Genomic DNA, 22,354 nt, shown 5'->3' with positions numbered 1-22,354 from the left:
ATGGCAAAGAAGAGAGATGCAGAAAGTAGACAAGAGTACAAGGAGATAAGGCGCAAGGTGAAGAGAGAGGTGGCGAAGGCTAAAGAAAAGGTGTATGATGAGTTGTATGAGTGGTTGGACACTAAGGAGGGAGAAAAGGACCTGTACCCATTGGCTAGACAGAGGGACCAAGCTGGTAAAGATGTGCAGCAGGTTAGGGTGATAAAGGATAAAGATGGAAACATACTCACAAGCGAGGAGAGTGTGTTGAGTAGATGGAAAGAGTACTTTGAGAGGCTGATGAATGAAGAGAATGAGAGAGAGAAGAGGTTGAATGATGTGGAGATAGTGAATCAGGAAGTGCAATGGATTAGCAAGGAGGAAGTAAGGACAGCTATGAAGAGGAAGAATAATGGAAAGGCCGTTGGTCCAGATAACATACCTGTGGAAGCATGGAGGTGTTTAGGAGAGATGGCAGTGGAGTTTTTAACCAGATTGTTTAATGGAATCTTGGAAAGTGAAAGGATGCCTGAAAAGTGGAGAAGAAGTGTACTGGTGCCAATATTTAAGAATAAGGGGATGTGCAGAACTGTAGTAACTACAGGGGGATAAAATTGATGAGCCATAGCATGAAGTTATGGGAAAGAGTAGTGGAAGCTAGGTTAAGAAGTGAGGTGATGATTAGTGAGCAGCAGTATGGTTTCATGCCAAGAAAGAGCACCACAGATGCAATGTTTGCTCTGAGGATGTTGATGGAGAAGTTTAGAGAAGGCCAGAAGGAGTTGCATTGCGTCTCTGTGGACCTGGAGAAAGCATATGACAGGGTGCCTCGAGAGGAGCTATGGTATTGTATGAGGAAGTCAGGAGTGGCAGAGAAGTACGTAAGAGTTGTACAGGATATGTAAGAGGGAAGTGTGACCATGGTGAGGTCTGTGGTAGGAGTGACGGATGCATTCAAATTGGAGGTGGGATTACATCAGGGATCAGCTCTGAGCCCTTTCTTATTTGCAATGGTGATGGACAGGCTGACAGACGAGATTAGACAGGAGTCCCCATGAACTATGACGTTTGCTGATGACATTGTGATCTGTAGCAATAGTAGGGAGCAGGTTGAGGAGACCCTGGAGAGGTGGAGATATGCTCTAGAGAGGAGAGGAATGAAGGTCAGTAGGAACAAGACAGAATACATGTGTGTAAATGAGAGGGAGGTCAGTGGAAGGGTGAGGATGTAGGGAGTAGAGTTGGCGAAGGTGGATAAGTTTAAATACTTGGGATCAACAGTACAGAGTAATGGGGATTGTGGAAGAGAGGAGAAAAAGAGAGTGCAGGCACGGTGGAATGGGTGGAGAAGAGTGTCAGAAGTAATTTGTGACAGATGGGTATCAGCAAGAGTGAAAGGGAAGGTCTACAGGATGGTAGCGAGACCAGCTATGTTATATGAGTTGGAGACAGTGGCACTGACCAGAAAGCAGGAGACAGAGCTGGAGGTGACAGAGTTAAAGATGCTAAGATTTGTATTGGGTGTGACGAGGATGGATAGGATTAGAAATGAGTACGTTAGAGGGTCAGCTCAAGTTGGACGGTTGGGAGACAAAGTCAGAGAGGCAAGATTGCGTTGGTTTGGACATGTGCAGAGGAGAGATGCTGAGTATATTGGGAGAAGGATGCTAAGGATAGAGCTGCCAGGGAAGAGGAAAAGAGGAAGGCCTAAGCGAAGATTTATGGATGTGGTGAGAGAGGACATGCAGGTGATGGGTGTAACAGAGCAAGATGCAGAGGATAGAAAGATATGGAAGAAGATGATCCGCTGTGGCAACCCCTAACGGGAGTAGCCAAAAGAAGAAGAAGAAGTTTTGGGTTGTGGAACGAATCATCTGAGTTTCCATTATTTCTTATGGGGAAATTCGCTCTGATATATCAGTGCTTTGGATTGCGAGCACATTTCCGGAACGAATTATGCTCGCAAACTGAGGTCCATCCATCCATCCATCCATTCTCCAACCCGCTGAATCCGAACACAGGGTCACGGGGGTCTGCTGGAGCCAATCCCAGCCAACACAGGGCACAAGGTAGGAACCAATCCCGGGCAGGATGCCAACCCACCGCAGCAAACTGAGGTTCCACTTGTATTCTTTCTTTCCCTGTCTGCTGTCTGTGAGGAGTTTGTGCCGCTATGCTGCTACAGTTTGTGTGTGGTCATGTGACTGCATGGCTACGTCTAATTTGTGAAATGGAGCCATGTGGTTATTGTTGCTACATGTGATTGGTGAAATGGAGTCTTGTGATTATTGTTGCTACGTCTGATTGGTGAAATAAAGTCTTGTGATTACTATTGCTACGTCTGATTGGTGAAACAGTCATGCAGTAGATCCACTGGCGGCTTCTCTCTGGCAAAAATATAGCGTATCTAATGGAAAAAATGTAACAATTTGAGTGTTGCCCAATGTAGCGGAGTAACAGTAGCATTTCTTCTTCACAAATGTACTCAGGTAAAAGTAAAAAGTATGGTGCAGTAAAACTACTCTTAGAAGTTCAGTTTTTTAAAAAAGTTACTCAAGTAAATGTAACGGAGTAAATGTAACTCGTTACTACCCACCTCTGCATTTATCGGTTTGCTATGAAAAGAGACTTAATAAAATATATTCTGCTGAATGTGCACTGTACTTTTAATATTATGATAATATATTACTTAATGTAGTGTGAAATGTCTATCTGTGTTTTATAGCCACTTTTGTGCTCGTGTGACACAGGCCACAGCTTCTGTGGATTCCTTCCAAACTGCTGCTAGCACAGGCACTGTTTGGTTAATCTATAACACAAATGCATACTAGGTTGCATTTTTTAATTGCGTTTTAAATATTCACCGGAGAAATGCATAAAGCAGGAAAACACTGTTGGAGTGAAAGTCATCGTACAATCATTTAAACGTCTAATTAAATATGTGTGGTGTTGTCATGGACTAGAGAGCAGTGCAAAACCACTGTTTGCAGACTTTCTTCTCTGCATCATGTTCATTGTACGTTGAATACTTTAACAAAATAATAATAAAATATGAATTAATTACATGTACAGGTGCTGGTCATAAAATTAGAATATCATGACAAAGTTGATTTATTTCAGCAATTCCATTCAAAAAGTGAAACTTGTATATTAGATTCATTCATTACACACAGACTGATGCATTTCAAATGCTTATTTCTTTTAATGTTGATGATTATAACGGACAACTAATGAAAGTCCCAAATTCAGTATCTCGGAAAATTAGAATATCAATTAAGACCAATGCAAAAAAATGATTTTTAGAAATGTTGGCCAACTGAAAGGTATGAATATGAAAAGTATGAGCATGTACAGCACTCAATATTTAGTTGGGGCTCCTATGGCCTGGATTACTGCAGCAATGCGGCGTGGCATGGAGTCAATTAGTCTGCTCAGGTGTTATGAGAGCCCATGTTGCTCTGATAGTGGCCTTCAGCTCCTCTGAATTGTTGGGTCTGGCGTATTGCATCTTCCTCTTCACAATAGATTTTCTATGGGGTTAAGGTCAGGCGAGTTTGCTGGCCAATCAAGAACAGGGATACCATGGTCCTTAAACCAGGTACTGGTAGCTTTGGCACTGTGTGCAGGTGCCAGGTCCTGTTGGAAAATGAAATCTGCATCTCCATAAAGTTCGTCAGCAGCAGGAAGCATGAAGTGCTCTAAAGCTTCCTGGTAGATGGCTGCATTGACCTTGGACCTCAGAAAACACAATGGACCAACTCCAGCAGATGACATGGCACCCCAAACCATCACTGACTGTGGAAACTTTACACTGGACCTCACGCAACGTGGATTCTGTGCCTCTCCTCTCTTCCTCCAGACTCTGGGACCTTGATTTCCAAAGGAAATGCAAAATTTACTTTCATCAGAGAACATAACTTTGGACCATTAAGCAGCAGTCCAAAGGCAAGACGCTTCTGATGCTGTCTCTTGTTCAAGAGTGGCTTGACACAAGGAATGCGACAGCTGAAACCCATGTCTTGCATTCATCTGTGCGTGGTGGTTCTTGAAGCACTGACTCCAGCTGCAGTCCACTCTTTGTGAATCTCCCCCACATTTTTGAATGGGTTTTGTTTCACAATCCTCTCCAGGGTGCGGTTATCCCTATTGCTTGTACACTTTTTTCTACCACATCTTGTCCTTCCCTTCGCCTCTCTATTAATGTGCTTGGACACAGAGCTCTGTGAACAGCCAGCCTCTTTAGCAATGACCTTTTGTGTCTTGCCCTCCTTGTGCAAGGTGTCAATGGTCGTCTTTTGGACAACTGTCAAGTCAGCAGTCTTCCCCATGGTTGTGTAGCCTACAGAACTAGACTGAGAGACCATTTAAAGGCTTTTGCAGGTGTTTTGAGTTAATTAGCTGATTAGAGTGTGGCACCAGGTGTCTTCAATATTGAACCTTTTCACAATATTCTAATTTTCCAAGATACTGAATTTGGGACTGTCATTAGTTGTCAGTTATAATCATCAAAATTAAAAGAAATAAACATTTGAAATACATCAGTCTGTGTGTAATGAATGAATCTAATATACAAGTTTTCACTTTTTGAATGGAATTACTAAAATAAATCAACTTTGTCATTATATTCTAATTTTATGACCAGCACCTGTATATACAGTGTAGCACTTTATAGCGACAGTGAGGAACCACTTCAAACACCACCAGTGTGTAGCATCCACCTGGATGATGCTGTTGCGAATGCCATATGTCCCGTTGGCCTTTTGTTAGGTTGCCTTCTCTTTAAACGTATATCTGAGAAAATGGGTTGAGAGTTTGCGTCATAATGGAAATCTAAAGGACAGCTAGCCTAAAGGGGATTAAACTCAAAAAAGTATGAAGAGAGAGACATTTGGAGGTGAAGCAAGGAGCAACAGGCACTAGTACAAGAAATCTGCAACTGGAGCCACCTACTGAAATTTTGGATTTTTTTGTCCAGAGTTATAAGCAAGACGCTTCTCAAATGACAAACTTTTTGTTTGTATTTGTTCCGGAGCACCCAACTACTTTTCCAGTAGGACAGATCGTTTCTATTATTGGCACCGGCTGGCTCTTTATTCCATCTTGCTTGCGGTTTCCATCACCTTCTTGCAACCTTAAGGACAGTAAAACCAGACTGGTATTTTTGAGGAAACAGGTTAACTATAGACATTACATCTCGCACCCTGATTTGCTAATTTTTGACTTTCTTCTGGCAAAGTTTTTGTTGTTTGGGGGGGGGGGGGGGGTTATGTTAAAAAGTATTTGTGTTGTTACATTTTCTTTTCTTTTTTGCTGTTCACTGAGTGCTGGTTTGGGATTTGTGGTTATTCTAAACAAGGATTAGTGTTGGTTACTGAACCCCTGAACAAATTTTATTTACTTAATTATTAAGTATTGCTGCTATTAGTATAGCAGTGTTCTGATTGTGTGGCTGCACTGGCCTTTGTTACTCTCCTGGGGTAGTGGTACAATGTGACAGCAGCCATTCTTATGCTAGTACATTCACCACGCATTAGCTATTAGGTGGTGAAAAGGTAAGAGCAGATAGTTAGACTATAAGGGACAAGGGATGAATAGGGGGTCAGAATAACCTGGCTGTGGTGGGCATCAGGAAACTACCTACTCTTTTTGAAAGATGCCCAGGGATCTTTTATGACCACAGAGAGTCAGGATCTCAGTTTTACATGCCATCTGAAGGCCAGCTGTGGTGGGCTGGCGCCCTGCCCTGGGTTTGCTCCCTGCCTTGCGCCCTGTGTTGGCTGGGATTGGCTCCAGCAGACCCCGTGACCCTGTAGTTAGGATATAGCGGGTTGGATGATGGATGGATGGATCTGAAGGCCAGTGCTAATTTTTACAGCACAGTGTCCCTCTCAGTGCACTGGGGGATTTGGATCCACACACAACCACAGAGTAAGCACAAAAAACCATCCATTTCTTTTCGTTTGTATAAAAAAAATTAAATGCATATTAAGTGAAGTTTAAGACTTTTTTCTCTGCCAGCAGAGAGGAGCCACGCTTCTTGCCATTTTAGTAATGAGAACAGGCCCCACCGCTGTCCTTTTAACACTTCAAACAGCTTAAACAAATAGCCACTATAAACACTGAAAGAGAGCGGACTTTGTAATTTAATTTTGAAAGAATATTTGAATAGAACTGAGGGCAAAAAGTGAGCACCTGATCATTTGCCCAGCAAAGTCTAGTAGATATGTAGTTTTCTTAGCACAATTCATCTCAGACCTGTTTCACAAAGGTGCATGTTTCCTTTGTCTTGAAAGATCTTCTTGAGAGTCACTGAATCCACAGATGGTTTGAAATTTATAGAAGCAGGAGGCTCTTGGCAGATAAGCCATACAATAAAAATGAGGAACAACAGACCTGTTACCAACTGACGGTAGGTGTGTCAAGAAGTAGGATTGCTATCTAAAAGAGATAACAACTTGATATTGACTTGAGAATACGGATAGCAGAGGTAGGGATATATTGTGTATACAAGTAGAATGCTTGAGATTTGAGATTATATATTGTACTTCTATGTAATGAGAGAAATGTTGTTTCAGTTATAAAGGAATAGTCAAGGTAGAGATATATTGTATTTAGTATAAGAATCTTTGAGAGGCAAGAGTATATATTGCACTGCTAAGTAAATAGAGAATCTGTGTAATGTTGTTTTATTTATAAAGGCAAGACATAAAGCGTAACATTTCCATAGAGAATAAAACATGTACTCTGTTGTGGACAGCCAGGGACCCTACCCGTCTGGGACACCAACATTGTGGAAGGACCCTGGGGGAGAGCATGATAAGGGCATTGTCTCCCCCCGGGACGCTAGAGGGCAGCTCCCCTTGGATGCTGGGGCACTACTGATTCCTGCAGGGCACACTTGGAGTTGGAGTTTGCTGCAGCCCGGTTGGGCTCCGTTCCTGTCACCAGGGGGAGCTGTAGAGACTGAACAGCCCAATTATGTCAGGCTTCCACCACACCTGGCAGTGATTCCAGATCTGCCTAACAAGCCACCTGGAGTACTCCCACCTGCCTTCAGTCAGGGATCCAGAGTTGGGAGGGAGAGAGACGAAGCTTGCAGGAGGAGGAGAAGGAGGAGAACAAGGGGGAGAAGAGAAAGAAGGAAGAAAGAAAAAGAGAGCACTGTGGTCATTTGAATATTGTTGTACTATGCTGCAAGTGGGAACGAAAGGGAATCGTTCCCACTGATAATCAACATGGGTTGTGTTTGGAACTTGGTGCCTAGTGTCCGTCTGTGCCGAGTTTGGGCAGTTGGTACGCCATCTGCAGACCACAACTCATTATCATGAGCTATGGATCAGAAGCAAAGAGTATACATATGGAAAATCTCATGGCATGGTCATTAAATATAATGCTTTCATTTATTCATTTCTCCTTTCCTGTGCTCTCCTTTCCAAATTAAACATAAATCCATTAATTTATACACTTTCATAACCTGCTTTGTATAGTATATTTCAGGATCATGGAGACTCGGAGCCTGTCCTAGCAGGAGTAGGTGCAATAGGGGCCAACCTTGGACTGTATGCCAGTCTATTGAAGGGCACACTTCCATAATAATTTATAATGAACAAATTTAGAGATGCCAACTCATCTAAAATGTATTTCTTTCAACTTTAACTACAGTACCCAAGGAAAAAATCAAGGTTGACGTGGGAAGAACATGCTGTACACAGGTCATGAACAACTGGAATCAAATCCAATTCAGTGTAGACGAGAGACAGCACCATTTACCATTACAGTTTTTTACACTGTCAGACCACAGTTATATTTTGCTATTTTAATCTTTCGTAATTTTCATTTTGAACAGGAAAACATATTTAGATAATTGTCATCTTGTTCCCAAAGGTGTGATTAAGAGTAGTCTCGGCAGCTGAAACTGAACAGAACCAGTGACAGGTTTGTGATTGTAGACATTCACTTCTCTGAATAAAATGTACCATTAAGAAGCATAAGGTGTTTCAAATTTTGTGATGTTGAAGATTACCTGTTGTCACAAGAACAACCCAGAGACATTGGGAAGGTTTGGGGCAGCCACCCGTATAGTATTTTCCAGCTACAAAAACTGTCAAAAAACAAAGACATGTTCATGCAATGGAGTCCAAAACAGAACTGATTCCTTGGTGGTAAGATGGCGGCTTTAAAGGCCCATAGGGGAAGTGACATCATCAGGACCGGAACCGGAAGTGATGCCGTTGACTGCCCCAGAACAGGGCAGGATTTCCCAAGTATAGTCTGCAAGGAATTAAGAGAGAGAATTAGTGCACTTCAACACCCCCTCGTGTGGCGTGGAACTACATTCATTCAGGCCCTTTGGTTGTCCCCTAATCACGCGTGTGTGACAATGTGTTTAAACTTGCTATATTGCATGTTAACTCTCTGTACAGAAAAGAAAAATCTATTTATTTTCATTCTGATTTACTGCATTATTGACTAATTTTCCTGTGAATTTGACTGGATGTTTATAGGGTATGCAGTCTTGTATAGTATAAAGTCTAAAAGGAAAAAAGACACTTGAATTTGGGGCTCCTTTGATTAATTTGATGTGAAAAGTAATACAACTTGCAGTGTTTAAATGTAAAAAAGTTATTGTTCCCTAGTTAATTTATTTCCAATAAAACAAATAATTAGCATTAGTTTTTTGAATGCTTAGGTTAACGATCAACAGTTATTTAGGCCGGCCCTTCCACGTATCAATTTGAATCACTTTTGCTTGTGTTAGCGGAGTGAAGTTGTCAGCATATGTGATCTAAAGGCATATTATGGCTCAATTAAAAAAATCCCAAAGACCTCAAGATAAATACTGTTGATATGCATTGGTTTGAAAAGAGTTGAAAAGCCATTTCAAATCTCTCAGTCGAGTGTTCCTGATAGAATTTCTCCCAGAGAAAATAGTCATTCTTTAATAAATTCACAAAAAACATCTAGGGATCCCGTGCCTCAACTAAAGTCAGAGTTTATAACTTCACCAAAAAAACACTGAGTGAAAACTGGATCTTTCCAAAGTAACAAGGCAGAAGGAAGTCTTCACTAACAAGAATGTGTGTCTTTCATTCAAGTTTGCTACATTGGCCAGATGATCCTCAAGAGGTCTGGAACAGTATTCAAGAGACAGGTGAGTAAAAAGTGAAAACGTTTGGCTCTCTAATGTAAATCTGGAGAAGTGCTAATATGGCTAAGAGACGAGTATGACAACAACAGGGTTATGGTTTGATTTACATTTCTTTGTGGATTCAAGACAGAAACAACTTTTCATCTTTGTAGGAACCATGACTTCTGCTCTGTTTCAAGTGAATATCAGACAAACTGTTTGTCTTCAAGTGGTTAAGGCCTTGGGACCTCAAATCCTGAGCTTGTGGGCTCAAATCCCACCACCGGCACGGTGTGACCTCCGTGACTCAACCTGCCTGTTCTCCAGTTGGAAAACCAAAAGAAATGCAACCAATTGTATCAGAAATGTTGTATGTCACCTTAGATAAAAGCGTCATCCAAATAAGTAAATATAAATCTTTTTGTGAGCTAAAACAGAACTGCAAATGACTCACAGAAAAGAAAGGCAGAATAATCCAAAACAGGGAAGATAAAAATGCAGGTATAACACACAGTAACTTTGTATAATGTTAACGTTTACTCTCCTGGGTGGAATTGAAGAGTCGCATAGTGTTGGGGAGGAACAATCTCCTCAGTCTGTTAGTGGAGCAGGACAGTGACAGCAGTCTGTCGCTGAAGCTGCTCCTCTGTCTGGAGATGACACTGTTTAGTGGATGCAGTGGATTCTCCATGATTGACAGGAATCTGCTCAGCGCCCGTCGCTTCGCCACAGATGTCAAACTGTCCAGCTCCGTGCCTACAATAGAGCCTGCCTTCCTCACCAGTTTGTCCAGGCATGTGGCGTCCCTCGTCTTTATGCTGCTTCCCCAGCACACCACCACGTAGAAGAGGGCGTTCGCCACAATCGTCTGATAGAACATCTGCAGCATCTTATTGCAGATGTTGAAGGACACCAGCCTTCTAAGAAAGTATAGTCAGCTCTGTCCTTTCTTGCACAGAGCATCAGTATTGGCAGTCCAGTCCAATTTATCATCCAACTTCACTCCCAGGTATTTATAGGTCTGCACCCCTCTGCACACAGTCACCTCTGATGACCTAAAATCCACCACCAGCTCCTTGGTTTTGCTGATGTTCAGTTGTAGGTGGTTTGAGTCACACCATTTAACAAAGTCCTTGATTAGGTTCCTATACTCCTCCTCCTGCCCACTCCTGATGCAGCCCACAATATTAGTGTCGTCAGCGAACCTTTGCACATGGCAGGACTTCGAGTTGTATTGGAAGTCTGATGTATATAGGCTGAACAGTGACCGGAGAAAGTACAGTCCCCTGTGGCGATCCTGTGCTTCTGACCACAATGTCAGACCTGCAGTTCCCGAGACACACATACTGAGGTCTGTCTGTAAGATAGTCCATGATCCATGCCACCAGGTATGAATCTACTCCCATCTCTGTCACTAATTAATTAATTAATAATTATTGAAAATGTCAGTCATTGAGAACAAGGGATGAATACTCTTTCACACATGTCACTGTGTACTTTTGGTTCCATTTATTTGATCATTCTCCATTTTATCAAATGTTTTGTTTTGATTGAAGATCTGATAACATTCACTGTGGAAAATACGCAGTGATGCTCTATAAAAATATGTTTTCACAGCACTGAATACTGATCTCTCTATCTATAGTATACCTCAACTTTTAAATATTCTGCCTAAGATTAAACTTTCTCCCAGATGAACATTTAAAAGTTACACTTTAATTTGATATGTTTATATTCTGGTTCCTTCAACAAAAATACACAATGCAATATGTGCTTAGAAATTGTATGACATGTTGACATCTAATTAAATATTTCCAGACTTCACTGCAGAGAATAATAAATAATCAGTAAACAAGCTGCTGCTTGTGGAAATTAAAATTGTCTCTATCCATTACATTTTTTGACATTCCCTTATTGAAATCTGCCTAACATAATTCAGGGTCATGGGGAGCCATAACATATACTAGCAGCATTGGCTGTAAAGAAGAGAGCAACCATGGACATTGACATTATTATTGGGTTAAATTTCTAATACAGTTCATTGTAAAAGTAAGTATCAGGTCAGATCAGGTTGGGGAGCTACGTGTTACAGCATCCACCACATGACGAAAGAGTTTGGGATTCTGGTTGGCAAACCCAAGACAGACATGTGGTCCAGTCCCACCCTCGGGAAATGACCATCTATCTGTTGCAGTCAGAGGTTACGTGGGTGTCTTCTTGGCCTGGTCCAGCCACTCAGGTCCTCAACAGTGAGGATCCTACGAGCTGGATCACCCTTGGGGAATTGCCTCACATGGCTGTAGTGCTGTAACTGACGCTCCCACTCAATGCTGGTAATGTGCCTTATTTGGGACTCCATTAACAACCGCTAATTCGACACAAAGTCAAATCAGTGGTATTCTTCGAAGAGATACAGTACTGAAGGAGTCAGGTCTTCGTCTCAGGTCACTGGATGGCATCTGTCCTGCAACCATATAGCAAAGCCCCAGGACTCTAAAGACTTGCACCTTCGTCCTTGCAAAGATATCAGGAGCGCCACACACCCCTTTCTAATGACCTCATGACCCCCCATACTCTCCCCATCCGTCTACTGACTTCATAGGAAGAGTCACCAGAGACATGAATGTCACTACCGAGGCAAGTAAACATCTAAACGAGGTCAACATTCTATCCTCAGACAGACACACAGCTGATGGCTGTGCATAAGAGGTCATTAAAGGCCTGGATCTTGGTTTTTATCTAGGACGCTTGCAAGCTCAGACATTCAGACTCCTTGCTCAGTCTCTCAAGAACCCTGATCAGAGTGTCCATTGACTCTGCGAAGATCAGAGCATTGTTGGCAAAGTCAAGATCAGTGAATATTTTTTTACTAACAGGTGTCCCATAGCTGCTGGACCCCATGACCTTGCCCAACACCCAGTCCATGCAAGCACTGAACAGAGTAGAAGCCAGAACACACCCCTGACAATCTCAAGAAACAACTGGGAAAAACACAGAGGTTCTGGCACCGCTCTGCACAGCACTCACAGTAGCAGTGTACAGGCCAGCCATGATATCCTGCAACTTTGACAGAACTATGAACTGTATAAAAAAATATAACCCCATAATAACATGAATGTCCATGCAGAGTGCTGGCTCTGAGGCTAGGGCTCTGTGCCAACAATCGGAAGGATGCTGTTTTGAATCCCTTGAATGTCAGAAGTGACTCCACTGCGTTGGGCACTTGAGCAAAGCCCTTATTATGAAATTGCTTCATCCTGGGTATGACATTAATCTGCATCCAGCTATGCAAGCAGATCCTCCAAGTTGCAAGGGAAAATGTGGGGATTGGTGGCAGGATTTGCACTCCAGCCATTGTAAAAAACCTTAGACTGTTCCAGTGTGGTGCCCAGGTGTCACCCATTGCACGGCTGCACTTGGGTCCCAATCCAGGTGGTTTGTTGTGTTGTGGGTGTGATACTACGCTGTAATCAGTGAATGATCCCAACCTCTCTCCTCCTCTCATTGTGAAAGCAAAGAAATAGAGCCTAATTATTTGTTACAAACAATAGTAATAAGAGTAATGAGTTGATTCATACTCTATATTATCATTATAGAGATCTTAACAGAAATCATCCAGACAAGAGATACTAGCCTAATCGATAAGACTGAGTTTTGTGAAATGTGAAAGAATAATCACCTTTCACATTCTGTTAATTTACATTTCAAATGTTAATTGTAAAATGAAACATATACATATAAAAATGTACACCTCCACTAATTCATAAATGTAAAAAAAAATTAAAGTGCTTTCCTTTTGTGTCCTTTTGAGCCCCATTAGCCTTTTTACTTTGATTATTCAAGTCACTTGCTTTTAGTTATTTTAAAATCATGCCACGAACTTGACCTCTGACTACCCTGGATTACAACACGCAAACAAAGGCAACTAATAGCACTTTGATTCTTCAAGACAAGAATAGCCAGACAAAAGTGATTGTGGTATAGTCCTTTTATTGTTATTGTAAGAAAACTGGCCCAAGGCCATATGAGTCTAGTCATTTTAAATACTATAAGAAGGTTAAATGTCCTTTATCAGCTTGCTTTGTCCTATTAAATTTTCTTATGACAAATGAAAAAAAAATGTTCATGTCTGGGCGAATAAATGCTTTTTGACCTTTGAGTGCTGTTCATTTCCACTTATTGAAGTAAGTTTTCACTCTTTGCTGTCAGATGAAGGGTGCAAATCATGTACAAATCCCTCTCTGTGATCTTTCTTAAACCCGATTCATCTAATTGGTCCATAGGGCAGAATTTGTATTTCATGTTAAGTTTCATTTCACTTGAAATTGAAAAAAGGTATGAGAGAAATGTTTATCAAAACTGCAGCAGAAGTTTTTGAAATTTTTCATTTCTCCTTGCATAAAATACATAGATTGTTTACATACAGTATATCTTTATTTCCTTTTTGTTATTAGTCATGCTGCAAATAATAAAAAAACAACTAGTAAACCATATTGTACTTACAGTACCCGGACATCTTACCTGAAGAAGGGGCGTGAGTCGCCTCGAAAGCTTGCATATTGTAATCTTTCTAGTTAGCCAACAAAAGGGGTCATTTTGTTTAACTTCTCACCAGTACCCTAACATGAAACAATTAACAGAGAAAACACGACAGACATAACAGAATGAAATTAACCTCAACACACTGGCATAGCACAACATTTTTGCAAAAAAAAGCATTTATGTCAAACCCACCTGCCTCTCCACTGAAGTCCAAAACTTTTCAAATAAACATTTTTGGATGTCAAATTAAATTAAACCTGTGCTATGCATGTCCAATCTGTAGCAATTCAGGGGGGAAACAGTTGTAATGTTAACACAATAATGATGAAGTAGTTTTGTTCATATACTGCACATCTTTATTCCTACCTTTGTCAGGTGCTGGCAGGTAGCTTATCACACCTTTATTAATAAGCTTGTGGTCATATGCAATAGGAAGAAATGGGCAGAGAGGACAAGGAGAAGACACCTTGTCTGTCGAGCTTACTACAATGCTAGATTCGTCTGATTTGATCTTCTCCATTTATGACACTGGTAGATATCATCAACTTCACCAACTTATGTTTGGGGCTTATATTGCCAGTTGCTTGCTATTGTGATTTCGAGTACCATTTAGATGTTTTCTTTTTTTATCTTGATGGAACTCTTTTTTGCATACAGCCTGACGTATGCAGATTTTAAGTTATATCACACCCACCTATCTGCAGGCAGGGATGTCAAGCAACAAAAATATTTTTTTTTTATTTTCAAAAAATGAAATATATTTTTTTGTGGTTGGCTTTGTTAGAGTCTGTTTAGGAACACCTTTGGGTTTTGCCTTGTGAGAGGTGAGGCATTTCCTATGCCATTGCCTCAATAAAATTATTCTATCACCAGGAATTTAAATTTACTTATTTATCCACCAAAAATATTGTATATAGGTTTTTTTTAATGAGATGTTATAGATATTTGTGTGTGTGGTGTGGGGGCAGGGATTTTGGTGTGTGTGTGTGTGTGTGTGTGAGACCTGTAGGGGGTGCCACTGAGCCCCCAAACCCTCAAACACCAACACCAGGTTCAAACGCAACGTTAATTTTTACATTACAAAGTCTTCTCACAAGTTGTACAATCACAAATGTTTCCTTTCTCTCTTCTCTCTCTCTCTTTCTTTCTTTTATTCCTCCTCTCATCCTAGGCTAGTGTTGTTCAGCTCCTCTTCAACTCTCGACTCCGATTTGCCTGCATGAGGTCAAGCGACTTCTTTTATGCCAGACTTGCGAATACATCTGGTGTTACCACACTACAGGTTGGAAACACTTCTTGTGTCATGCGGAAGTTCCTTAAAGTAGGCACCCATGGAACATAGAAGGGCTGCGTAACAGGACTGTAGTTCTCAGCCTGCCCTGTGGGTATTCATGCAGGCACTGTAGCCCGGGGAGACTGCCACTTATTGTTTTAGGGGTGCAAATAGTACAGGAGGTTGGTGTTCCCCTGTTCTTTCATTAAACTGGACTCCCGGAAGGGTAAGCAACCCTGAACCATCCCAGCCAGAACTCCAGCCCATGCCTGCTGTCTATGACAGTGTGCATTTTAATTTGTCTTATGTACACCCTTTTTATTTATTTATTTATTTTTTCACAGATTATTTTTTGATGTGTTAACAATTGTTGTCCTCATGGTGTAGCCAGCCTTTGAGTCCTGGTTGCTTTCTGTGTGGAGTTTGCGTGTTTCCCTGTGTCTGTATGGGCTTTGTCTCCAGTTTCTTCAACGCAGAAAAAAGACACACAAGTTAGATGAATTAGTGGCCCTAGTGTGTGTGTTGAGGGTGTTGTGCATTCACCTGTGATGGATTGGTGCCCTGTACCAGAATGGTTCCTACTGGGATAGACTCTAGCTGCCCCGTGATGCTACCATGGAAGAGCAGGTTAAGAAGATGAATGGATAGATGGACTAACAATGGTATGCTATGGAATGATGCTGAATAAAAATTAGAAAGCCTCGAAGTTTTATACTTTTCCTTTTCAAAAAATATACAGTTGACAGCTTGAATTTTCTGTGCTTCAGAGGGGGCATTTTCCCCTAAGATAGCAAAAAATGGGGCATTTTATTGGCTATGGGGGATTTCATTGTGGGGCTTGTACCTGATTTATCTTACCATGTACTGTATATTTACTAAGTTTATTCACTTACAGTTTCAGTCCTTTAACTGAAAAATAGACAATGTTTTAAACCTAATACTAAAAAATGAATTATGTCATTGCCACATAAATTAGTGAATATCAAAATAATTCAGGATATTTTTACTTGTACACAATCTTTAAAGTTGCCTTTATAAAAACACCCTTTTCAGAATCAGGTTTTTCAGAAAATCAGTGCATGAAAGATGCATTCGCTGGATAATAACACTAACTGAAAAGTAGTATTTAATCCAAAATCAGGACCAGGCTCCGGCAAATAGGCAAACTAGACAGGTGCCTAGGGCAGCAAAGTTTTTGGAGGTGTTGTGACAGAAACATGCTGCTCAAAGATGGCACATGGAGTCTCGGAAAGGCAGAATCAAGTTTTATTGCGTGATACATACATGGACCCAAATCAAATGAAATGAGCAATTAGCAAATTTAGCGAGCTTACATTTATTACAGTTCTTATTATTTATGCAAAATGCTCTCCTCCTTTTGGTTCTTCCCATCATTACCTAATGTTGAAGCCCACCATTACCTAATGTCCATCACTCGACCAAAACTGCCATCATTACTTCATACTCTGTGCAGGTGTCTGAAAATTATTTATCAATCGATTCCCATCAGTAAGTCGGAATCAGGGAGACCCACACATAATATATTGGGCTAGAGGTCTGGGCAGCTGCGCCCCTAAAACAATAACACTGTTTCTTATAAACTACATTTTCCTTGACTTGTCATCACATGGATTTCCACAGGGATCCCCTCGAGGTTGCTGGATATCATGGCCAGCCTGTACACTGGTACTGTGAGTGCTGTGCAGAGTGGAGGCAGAACCTCTGTGTTTTTCCCAGTTCATTCTGGTTTTCATCAGGGGTGTGTTCTTGCTCCTACTCTGTTCAATGCGTGTATGGACTGGGTGTTGGGCAAAGTCGTGGGGTCCAGCGGCTGTGGAGCAACTGTTGGTGAGGAAAGATTCATGGATCTTGACTTTGCTGATGATGCTGATCTTCACAGAGTAAATGGAGGCTGAGATCGGGGCGTTCGAGAGACTGAGCGAGGAGTCTGAGTGCCTGGGCTTGTGAGTGTCCTGGATAAAAACCAAGGTCCTGGCCTTTAATGACCTCTTGGGCACAGCCATCAGCAGTGTGTCTGTTTGCGGAGAGAGTATCGACCTTGTCAGGAGGTTTACTTACCTTGGCAGCAACATTCATGTCTCTGGTGACTCTTCCTATGAAGTCAGTAGATGGATTGGGAGAGCATGGGGGGTCATGAGATCACTGGAAAGTGGTAGTTGGTGCTCCCGATATCTATGCAAAAGGACAAAGGTCCAAGTCTTTATAATCCTGATGCTTCCTGTCTTGCTTTATGGTTGCGAGACATAGATGCTATCCAGTGACCTGAGATGAAGACTGGACTCCTTTGGTACTGTGTCTCTCCAGAAAATCCTTTGGTACCATTGGTTTGACTTTGTGTTGAGTGAGCAGTTACTCATGGAGTCCCGAATGAAGCACATTTCCTGCATTGTGAGGGAACGTCAGTTACAGCACTAGGGCCATGTGGCGCGTTTTCCTGAGGGTGATCCAGTTCATAAGATCCTCATTGTTGGGGACCCGAGTTGCTGGACCAGGCCAAGGGGTCGCCCACGTAACACCTGGCTGCGGCAGATATAGGGTCATTTCCGGAGGGTGGGTTTGGACCGCGTGTCTACCTGGGGGGTTGCCAACCGGGGTCCTGAGCTGTTTCATCATGTGGTGGGTGCGGCAAGACTTGATTCGACTGTCATCACCTGTCCAGGCAGGCAGACATGAAGGCAGAGGCCCAGCTGTTGCAAGTGGAAGCAAATGGCCTATCTGGTTTTCTCTCATGGCCAAAGCCTCAATGACTGCATTTCCTAAAATAATTGGCCTGTTTAGCCCTCTAAAAGTACACAGTGTCCTTGACTAAAGTTTTTAAGCTTAGCAGGAAGATATTGATGGCTTGCAGCTGCAAAGAGACAATTAATAAAATAGGCATTCAAGGATTTTTACAGTTTAACCCTTCATATATGCTTTTGATTCTCTTTTAATATATATGCAAATCATCAACTTTAAGAATATTCTTTTCTACAGGGGTTGCAGCGTTTTGTCAAGTATAACAATGTTAGTCATTGGCTTCAGGAGGTGGTGGCTTCAGGTGACCTTACCACTGATTTGACATCCACGTACGATTAGCTTGAAACTCCAAGGGCTCCTGTTGCCGCTCTTCAGTCTATTATGCGTGTATGACTCCCGTGAAATGTGAAGGAGTCCCCCCTCCACTTTTCGATTCGACATCCATGTACAGTTTACCTAAAACTCTTTGGGCACCCTAACCTCATATATAAAGTTGTTTGATCTGTAATAATAAGTGTAGCCATTGCCATTGACTTCAGTTACTCCATGGTTTGGATGCGACTATTGAACTGTTTGCCTAGGTAGTAGTAAAAAGGTTAGAGGACAGACTGTCCTCAGTTCAAATTTCAAATGTCATGCACCTGATGCTTTAATTTTCAGAAATCTTTCCCTCCTTTTTTAGATTGGTACCAAATTTAAGGCTACCCTTTTGATGCCATACTTGTTAATTAAAGTTTATAAAACTTTGTTTTCAAGTTACTTCACATGACTGAGCAGACTTTGCTGTTGTTTGTGCATGTCTATTAATTCAGAATTAATTACTGTAACTGGAGAAAGAAGTCACAACTGTAGACCACATTCACTCTTCTATCATTCAAATATGTGTCATATGTGCTTTATTAATATTTTATTTATGATTCTAATAAAGTAATAAACTTTGGTTTCAAAAGCACCAATGAACAATATAAATTCAAGGCCTGCTGAATCATTGTCATGAATTAAGTATGCCATTTCAGTAGCCCAGCTAACTGCTTCTCAGAAATTATGCGTTTATGTTAACACACTGCATGTTGTATGATAGGAAAGGTTTGCCTTGTATTTCAGAACATTAACAAATGACTGGCTAAAGTGGAACTTTTGAAACACTAACTAAATATGTGTTATTTTGGAATGATGTGTAGATGATGTATTTAGGGTTTGTGCCACGTCCAAGGTTAAATCCTCTTTTCCACCCAATTTCACCCAGGATATTTGCTAACTCCCAGCGATCCTGAACTAAATATTCCACTCAGAAAATGATGGTTGGACAAGCATGTTTAGCAATGTTCATAACAAGCCAAGGATAAATTTGAAGCGTCTGTTCTTTTACCTCAGCTGTGCGTAGTGCTAGATTAAAAAGCAAATAGTCTTGCTATTTGCTCAACACACATCAACAAACAGTTAATATTACGCTTCCAAAGCATGCTCAAATTATGTAGTTTTATTTTTAATTCTATAATGGCATAAAAGAGACAATAATAGACGCCTTTTTTTACCTTGAAAGTGTTCCCTCATATACCACCTGCTGATTCTTTACATACTACCACAGGTTGAGATGCACTGGGTTAAAGAAGACCAAACGGTGTCCCCTAGACAATAAAGGATAGCGTATCTCTTACCTTACTGTCCTTATCAATACCATACTACTCCTTCCCATGCTGTTCACTATTGGACGCGTCTCTCCTCCACCATCTAACCCTGTGGGAGAGAAATGACAATTTACCATGTGCCCTACATTTGCTTTATTTACTCAATAATCCAGTATATGCAGACACACAACAAAGCAGGGAGCAGTATAACAACAATACATCTCCTGATAACAATACTCTCTGATAACTGTTTCACACTGTTTTTTTCATTTAACTCTTTAAGGGCTGACTTTTTTTTTTTCTTTTCTCCCAGGGCTGAATATTTTTCCAAAAAACTCAGTTTTGTGAAAAGCATGCAAAGCAATAGTTTGTCACATAAATCAACTTTGACAGCAGTGACCACAACAGCAGCTGCACAGGGGCGGTGGCAGCAGCAGATGGATGGCAGCAGTCGCAGGGTGATGCAATACAGTTTGTACCTCTTGTCATTTTAAGTGGTGGTCCTCCCAGGCGAATGTTGCTGCAGGTGCATCAGCTACACAATCAGCTGATGCCGTTATCTCACTTTCGTTTTAGATCTCGAACTCCAGATCACTTGCACCAAAATCGGAATTTGGTAAGTCACAGTCTTATTAAAATATACGCAAAACATCGTCAACTGAGTGTTTTGTTTCTTGTATTGGCTTTGCTCATTTTTGCCGTTGTTTGCTACTCAAGCACATATAGGGATTCAACGTCAAGTCAACGAGTCTAACATTCTTTCAAGCAAAGAGGGCCTACCTTTACTGTGACAGCGCGTTTTGTAGACGTTTACAGGTGATTATAACCCTCTGCAGCTGGATCTTGACTTTAGTCAACATCCACTCTCCACCGCTTGTTTCGACAAAAATTGACATCTGCCCTAAAAGAGTTAAAGAAAGTGTTGCTCTCACTGCCTTCTTCTATGCAGCCACTTCAGGATGAATTTATTTAAGTTTACTCATTGCTGAATACACCCTTGGTGCTACTCACTTTCCAGTGTTCAGTTTCTATTATCCCCTAAATCATCTCATGTACAGTGACATACTTAAGAATAGAACTTCTCTTTTACTGTATGTCATGTAGCACAAGTGATTGACTGTCTGGCTCTCAAAGTACCATTTCTACTCACAAATACAGCTTAAGATTACATTATGCAAAGGGTTGTTAATGATTTTTTTCCTTCCAAAAAATAAGTGCTAGGTTGCACCTGATTTTTTTCTAAGATATTTAGAAGTAAATAGGGTGACGAGTGAGGTTTGTGGTGTGATGCATTTTAAATAAATATTTGTAAGTCCCGGAGTGTGCAGGCTCAAGGCAGGTGCATGTGCAAGTGCATGTGTGAATGTGCACATGCCGCTCCAAGGTTGATTGGGATGCTTGGCTGATCACGCATTCATGTGTAAATGAGTGGTGGATGGTCAATTGCTTCAGTCACACCTCAGAGCGAGCAGATAACTGTACCTACACGGTGCTGTAAAGAGAGCCTGTATGGTGAAATCAGGACAGATAATTGGATGAGACAAAAAATCTTATGGATTATTTATTTTTTTACGCAGCGCACTTTTTGGACACTGTTTTTTGTAAATAAAAACACTGAAGCACTTGCATCTACCTCATCTCAGTTTACAACTATTGATGGTTCCGGGTTCAAGCTGCCTGGGATCATGGAGCAAACAAAGGCCGTCACAGATAGCACAAATATTATCTAATTAAAAACCTTCATTTCATATTCTTTGCCAAGGGTTATTTCCTGTCGGATAGTTTTTGCTCTTGATGACCCTAAATTGAACATTGAACATTTGATGTTGAACATTTGAACATTTAATGGATGATTACATAGAATATTCACAAAGATGGCACTTTATTGGAATTGACCATTCATGGTTATGCAGAAGTAATCCCCGAGGAAGAGAGGAATAGTTCAATCAATCAGTCTTTATTTAGTCTTTATTCAGGCACCGGTGAGTACATAGGATTCGTGCGTTACAAGGCAGAAGAGCAAAGTTCCACTTTTTCAGTCGGCTTTTTATTTTTTCCTTTATCCCTCCCCCTTCCCCATACTTATGAAAAAGCATAATATTATTTACCCAAGTATTTCATCTTGTATTGCACAAATCGGCAAACCGTTTCTGTTTTGTGTGCGTTTTAGAGGGGCCCTAAATAAGGAATGATAATCATTCCCATGTCTAACAGACGCATTCCTTAAAGAAGAAGTTGTCCGAGGTTAGCTTACTGCACCCTGTCTTATGACAGATGCCTGTATGAATAACCTGCCATTATAGCAAAACAGCTTTGTCAGTTTTTAACCCTCAGTAGCTTGCAAGCTGTTAAATTATCTTTCACAGTTACATCATATACTGTTTATCACAAAGAAATGTTATTCTTAATAATCCACTGTCATGCATGTGTGTTAGAGAACTACCTTCCAGGTTTATCGGAAGTAGTTGATACCACCCCAGGGCGAGAGGGGGCACAGTCAATAACATTCTTGTCTCTTCTGTCATCCACAGCAGCAAGACGACACCCACTGAAGGCAATTGACACCACCCCTATAAAAGAATGGATGCCCCAGAGAATGGCGTCTCAGATCGGACCCACAATAACACTGTAATCCCGATTGATTTCTTTTACAGAAAATAAAGACCTCTTTTAGTTTTTCCCTTTGTTTTTTGTTTCTATATATGCCATCAAGCATTTTTTTTGTTTGTCTTTATTTATGTTTTGATTAAGAGGGGTGACCCGGTTGGCACCCTAACCCTTTCTTGACGTGACGCATGTCCTTCCAATTGTGCCCACACTAATAAGCTTTTATGCTACTTATAATATTGAATTGTCAGTTCTCCTAGTGCTTAATGAAACGATTATCACCATTACTATTCAATAGAGCCTGATGAAGTGCTTTGCACCACTTCCTTACAGCTTTAAGAACTGGGGTTCAAATAACAGTCTCAGACACTATGTGGAGCTTGCAAGGTCACCACTGAATGTTGCAGGTACTCTAGTTTTCTTCTAAATTACAAAGACACT

The 22,354-nt window shown here is 41.1% G+C and overlaps 1 long non-coding RNA gene across 1 annotated transcript; it reads left to right on the top strand.

Annotated features, from left to right (window-relative positions):
* Positions 1–5,832: 5,832 nt before the first annotated feature.
* LOC114642052 (uncharacterized) lies at positions 5,833–21,984 on the top strand. Its single transcript, XR_003714442.2, has 3 exons — positions 5,833–6,388; positions 19,620–19,922; positions 21,838–21,984. It is a non-coding gene; the product is annotated as an uncharacterized LOC114642052 (long non-coding RNA).
* The last annotated feature ends 370 nt before the right edge of the window (positions 21,985–22,354 follow it).

This window comes from Erpetoichthys calabaricus, chromosome 13, assembly GCF_900747795.2.
Source record: "Erpetoichthys calabaricus chromosome 13, fErpCal1.3, whole genome shotgun sequence".
Lineage (NCBI taxonomy): Eukaryota > Metazoa > Chordata > Cladistia > Polypteriformes > Polypteridae > Erpetoichthys > Erpetoichthys calabaricus.
The sequence above is the reverse complement of the archived record's forward strand: the minus strand, read 5'-3'. Positions and strand labels throughout refer to the sequence as shown.